The sequence below is a fragment of the Lepidothrix coronata genome, unplaced genomic scaffold, assembly GCF_001604755.1.
Source record: "Lepidothrix coronata isolate B3197 unplaced genomic scaffold, Lepidothrix_coronata-1.0 Scaffold248, whole genome shotgun sequence".
NCBI classification, from domain to species: Eukaryota; Metazoa; Chordata; class Aves; order Passeriformes; family Pipridae; genus Lepidothrix; species Lepidothrix coronata.
In genome coordinates, this window is record NW_016690428.1 from 111,263 (window position 1) to 117,262 (window position 6,000).

The 6,000-nt window shown below is 49.0% G+C and overlaps 1 protein-coding gene across 1 annotated transcript in view; it reads right to left on the reverse strand.

Annotated features, from left to right (window-relative positions):
* Positions 1-5,759, reverse strand: part of ST6GAL1 (ST6 beta-galactoside alpha-2,6-sialyltransferase 1) — a 41,568-nt gene extending 35,809 nt beyond the window's left edge. Inside the window, exon 1 of the mRNA XM_017835122.1 lies at positions 5,658-5,759. The gene's annotated coding sequence lies outside the window, so the exon portion shown is untranslated. The remainder of the gene's footprint in view (positions 1-5,657) is intronic.
* Positions 5,760-6,000: the final 241 nt, after the last annotated feature.

The window sequence follows — 6,000 nt, forward strand, 5'->3', positions numbered from 1 at the left end:
CCTCATAGCAGAGCTGCTCCATCCCTCTAATCATTTTGGTGGCCTCCTCTGGACGTGCTCCAACAGGTCCATGTCCTTCCTGTGCTAGGGACCCCAGAGCTGGAAGCAGCACTGCATGTGGGGTCTCACACAAGCAACAGTGAGATTACCTTTATCCCAGCTATTACAATCTTGTATGTCTAAATTTCTAATTTCTTTAAGACCCCTTGCAAGCACATAGGATGGCAGGATTACAGTCAGGTCATCAGGATAATCAAGAATTTACACAGTTATTCTCCACCTCTGTACCAAAGTTATGTTACATATGTATAGATGTAGTTAAGTTACGCAGAACTAAACCTTTGGGGAAAGAGAAGAAAACCCTAAACCCAAACAAATAAATAAACATTAAACAACCCAACTTATATAACAAAGGATCATGCTCAAATTTTCAGTCTTGCTAGGCAATGCAACTCAGCATGAAGGCATCTTCTCTGAGCAATCAAGAGATTTCTATTTATTTATTTATTTTAAATGCAAACTAATTGCTTTCAAGGTGCTCTGTGCCTGAGCTGCTGTGTTCAGAAGGCACAGAGCTTGCACACTTTCCTGAGGATTCTGCATTACAAACATACGTAGGGGTGGGAAAAAAAAAAAAAGTCATTACTCTGGTACTGCCCATTAAATGTTTTTCCAAGGTAAAAAGCAGGTCTTTGAGACGAGCATGAGGAAACCAGGACTACAGATTTCTTTTAGTTCCCAGGAGATCCATTTTAGAAAGCAGCTATCATTGCTGCATGACTGCCATGGAAATTTTTATTGTCATCCCATCCCAGTGAGCATCACCACACTCTCCCCACAGACTCGGGACTCCGTTGGCACACACAGGTTATCTGCAGAAAATCCAGTGAACGAAGTCAGGCTGATTGGAACACCTTTGATTTCCTAATCAGCAAGTGCTGCACCACAAAGACAAAGGCAAGCCATAATGCATATTAATAAATTAATTCCTGCTGTCAGCAACTGCTATTTTTCTGCAAAATTTTACAGTTGAAAATCCAAACTGCTGCAGCCATTCTAAGAGGATGCATGCAACACTGATGAGGGAAGCATTAGCTTGTTTCCCTCACCCCCAGGAATCCCAGGCACAAGCCAGGGCTTCGTGACAAACACTTCTGCCAGTGCCACGGGACCTGCTGAACAGCTCAGTATGCACAACACAGCCAGCCAGATTGGCATCCTGTGCTGAATGCTTCGGGTTCTCCACTTCCTCCGGCAGCACTGAGGTATGCACCAGCACCAGCTTCCCTCAGTTCATTTGCAGTAGCTGCCAGTTCCCGGAGGGAACACAGATCGGGAGCACAGAAGAATGTCAGCACAGTCTGGCACAGAGCTCTCTTCTGCGTGCACCAATGAACCATTCCCAGGCAAAGGAGTCTGGGGCACAGGAGACAATATACAAAAGCAAAGGTCTCCCTGCACTTCAGCATCCTGCTGGTAAAAGGGGGGATATTCTGTGCAGTGTTTCCATTTTAAATAAAGGTCTCGTAAACAGACCTTTTTTTAGCTATTACAGAAAAAGAAACAGCCAGATGCTGTGTTGCAGCTTTCTGCACAACCTCTGCCTGAGAACGGACACTGTGGTAACCTGTGAGCAACAGACCACAAGGAAATATTTAAGAACATCTGATGGCTTGCTGGGAGAGCTGAAAGTTCAGAGACACCCCAAGCCAAGCATCTCAGGGCAGCTTCCAAATGCTGCAGAGGGACCAGCAAACCCAAGCTACGCAGAGGCACCACTTGGAACCTGCTGAGACAAAACCAGAGGACAGACTTCCTCTGCTCTGGTTTCACGAATCCCCGTTCTGGTTTCACAGACAAGCTCCTGGACCATGTGCAGTCTACTGGTACGTGCTGGGAAGCACAAGCACACCAGAACAGGCACTTCTTGTTGCTTCCCAGCATTCTTCAAACCAAGGGATCTATCCTGCAGAGCTGAAATGATGACAGGTAGGAATGGGTTTAAGTGCTGCCTTAAAACAACCGAGTCACTCTCTTGCAGACCTAGTTCTGGATTCTCCTTTTTATCATCGTTCAGCTCCTCACTCTGGAATCAGTAGGAAAACTCATCTGTAAGTGGAACAAGCAGATACGCATTAACATCAATATCATCAGTGACTCGCAGGGAGCGGTTTTACGGAAGAAGCTTTGGGTTTACATCTCACTTAAGGCTGAGCTTGCAGCACATACTTCAGAAAGGCAATAAAACTTCTTTTTTACCTATAAGCAAGTGGCTCAAATATGTAAGTTTTTCCAAGGTTTTTAATCACACAAGTGATAACAATGATCTCTGTTGGCTAGACATCTAAGAGCACTTTATACTGAAAGCATCTTATTTCATCTTCTAGCTTTTTCATCAGCACAATTATAATAAAAGGAACATTCAAAGGAACCACTTATATTTCACACTTCATTGACAAGTTACCAGGCAAGCAGCGCAGACTTCAAGCACATCTGAAGTCACCAGGAATTTTAGTAAATCTCTACATAATCTCAATGAAAATGTTCTTCAAACACAAAGATCTCCAGAAGCTGGGCCACCTTACACTCAGAAACAGCCCATTCTTGCTGAAGCAGTTATAGTGAAAGCTGGAATATGTAGGTCAGCAATCTAAGAAGGGCTATGGTTAAGACAAAGTATCAGATTGATTCATAATGCTCTTTGATTGCTAATCCTGTGCATAATTGTGATTTACATCACTCTACCAAAATCTGAGGGCTATGGAAAAGATTCATGCACTTTTTAGAAGATCATCAAGACAATTCTGTCTGATCTTTCACTGTGAAATTTATGAGTGTTGAGTAGAGAACAGGAAAATGACATTTTCACCAAGAGCTGTCTGCACCGCTGAGCACAAAGGGAGAAGGACCATTACTCAGTGGCATCATTCCTGCCCTTCCCAAAGCTGCCAATGCAACAGATCAAGGGTGTCAGGAGAAGCACTGGACATCAAAGAACCTGAGTTCGAATACCTCCTCCACATCAGTCAGCCTGCAAGCAAAGGGCAGGACAACCTGACATGGATTTGGGCCAGCACCCATTACCATCCTCCAGTTCTTATAGCCTGGAGCAAGACAGGAGTTAGGTGAGATATGTGCTGCCAAGTGCCTGTGGTTAAAGGCACCAGTATGGGCAGTGCCATGGACACACTCCCTCCAGCACAGGGCTGCCCTTCAGTGTCCCTCTGTCCTCCAACAGAGGCCAGCAGGGACATAAGCCTCTGAATATACAGTAATCTGCTTCTGCAGCAGTTTCTCTTGCACCACTGTCTCAAGGACAGAGTTAAGATACGAAACATTACAAGGTGCATTTGCTTTGCCCTTCATTAGACCACCCCTGTCCACCTCATACTGGCACCTCTAATTCCTCTCACGCATTTCCCACTTCTGCAGGAGATGACTCTGCCAGCAGTCACTGCAAACCAAGGTTTAAGTACTTGCCTATTTTGTCCCTAGAAAACTAGGTCTCTGAGAACAATGATACACCTTCATTTCCACTGTTTGGTTTTAACAAAATTAGAGTATTTGCAAACAAACAGTAGCCACCAGAGCAAGCAACTTGCTCATCAGAGATTCATCAACACCTTTGTGTCAAGGAAATTAGGTAGAGATGATCACATATTTCTCCTGTTTTCTGAAACCTCACATTTGCTGCCAGCAGAAGACACATACACACCCAGCTAAGCACTGCAGCTCCAGTGGTTATGCGGCAGCTCACTGCACTGGGGGTCCATCTCCATTTTCAGGCAAGTCACCTCTTTTGTCAGAGGCACACATTTTGGCACTAAATAAAGGAAAGAAAGCCAGCAGATAGATTCATGTGGAACCAAGCTGCACTCTTGCATAGCTGTCCTGTCCCCAACACTGACAGCAGCTGTGCCAGAGGTCCCCCAGCACACACCTCAGCACTGCAGAGCTGCTTGTCTCTGCAGCACCATCACCAAACCAACTCATTTGCTAAACCAGAAGGAAATAGATGATTTACCTGGACTCAGCACCTCCATCACCTCCAGAGCAGCAGCTTGTGCCACAGCAAGGAGAGCAGTTGCCCAGAACAAAGGAGCCCGGGAGACAGGCTGTCTGTTCTCAGAGGTCCTCAGGTCTGCTGACTTCAACCCCTCAAGCCCTCACCCTCCAACATTAAGAACTGCAGCTCATAAGGAAAGTTTGCCTCATTAGACACTGTTGGCCTCCGTCCCAGGGGCCTTCTGGGGAAGATTTTTCCTGGTAATATTCTTCCTCCTAAGGAACAGTTAGCATCATTCCTATCTATATGAACTCCTCACTTATTTAAAGCTTCACCTAAACCTTCCATAACACAGTGATGAAGCACAAGGGATGTGTGTTTGTTACCTTGTCCTGGACCCCAGCAGATGAGGGCAACTCTCCAAGATGCACAGCAAAGCTCAATAAAATAAATGGTTTAGCAGCAAAACCCAAGGACAGAAAGCTGTCCCTTTTCCCCTCAGTAACACACCTGCCCCATTCTGCTGGGGTCTCCTTCCACAGACTCCTCTCTGAAAGCAGGAGGATGATGTAGGCTTGAATCACTGTCCTCCATACATTTAAGGTTATCCCAGCTCAGAAAAATGATTCCACAATCTTTTGTGTGAGGAGCATTATAAAATCCCGCTAGGTTAGCTACCAGTCTTTAGGCAAGTGCAGTATTGTAAGCATGCCACTAAAGGAGGAGTTGCACATAGCAAGTTAGATTCATTCCTCACATATTAACAGGCAGCTCTGGTTTCTCACTCCCTCACAGCCAGGAAAATGTCCTGCTAAATCCAGCTGCCCCACGATGGCACCTTTCCGCTCTCAGATATTTGTTTTGACACTGTCCCTCGTTAGATCCAGTTGCAGCAAGTGGATATGGAAACAGCAAAGAGAAGCAGCAGTTCCCACTCCTTCAGCCCCTGCTCCCCTTCTACTGCCCTGATTTACCGGGGGCTCATAAACACAGCAACAGAGATTTGCCCTGAAACAAAAGCCTAGAGCACGGCAGAAGACACGCATTATTCACTCTCTCTGCAGCCTGACCTGCTGTGCGCTATTAAAAACGAATGCAGCTACTTCTAAAATTACTCAGAGCGTGTACTCCTTGCTACAACTCGCAGGTCCGTGCGGGCTGACCCAGGCCAGCAAGGATCTGTCAAAATTTAGGCAAGGGTAAGGACAAGCCGGAGGGAAGGCAGGGGCCGTGATCTGCCTTATCCCCCGCCCATCCTCTCTCCCTCAGTGGCGAAACCGCGCGGGCTCCGCGCCCACCACCGACTTTTGTGCTGGCAAAGCCCCGCCGAGCGGGGAGAGAAGCTGGGGCAAGGGGGACGGGGAGCCAGGGCAGCCACGGCCGCACACGTCTGTCGCTTTGAAGTTTATATTAATGGGGTTATAGGGATAAATAATAAGAAGAATTAATAAAGTTACGAGTTGGCGCTCGTCCGCCCGGCGCCGCTCCCCGCAGCCCACCCACCCGCGCGGGTCCGCCTCACGCCGAAGCCGAAACCCCTGAGGGCGGCGGGTCCGGGCTGGGCGCGGCCCTTCCAGCCCTCCCACGGCACCTGCGACCACGCCTGCCCCTCAGGCAATGCCTCTGTCACCGCCGACCCGCCGCCACTCACCGCCAGCCCGGCCCCGCTGCCCCTCAACCGATCCCTCACTCACCGCCGCCGCCCGCCTTTGTTGCCGCCGCGGCCGAGGCATTTAAGGCGCTGAGGTGGGGGGGCGGGGGCCGCCGCTCGGGGGAGGTGCCGCCGCCAGCCCGGCTAGCTAGGCGGGTACGGGGCATCCTCCGCACCCGCGCTGTCCTCCCACCACGGCAGAGCTGCGGAGAGGAGGAGCGGTGCCTCTGACCGGCCGCCCCCAATACAGCACAGCCCAGCACAGCCCGGGCACCCCTTTAGCCCGGGCAGCGGTGACACCAGGCTGGGGAGGGTCTCGCTCGGTGCCGCACGTGTCTCCACG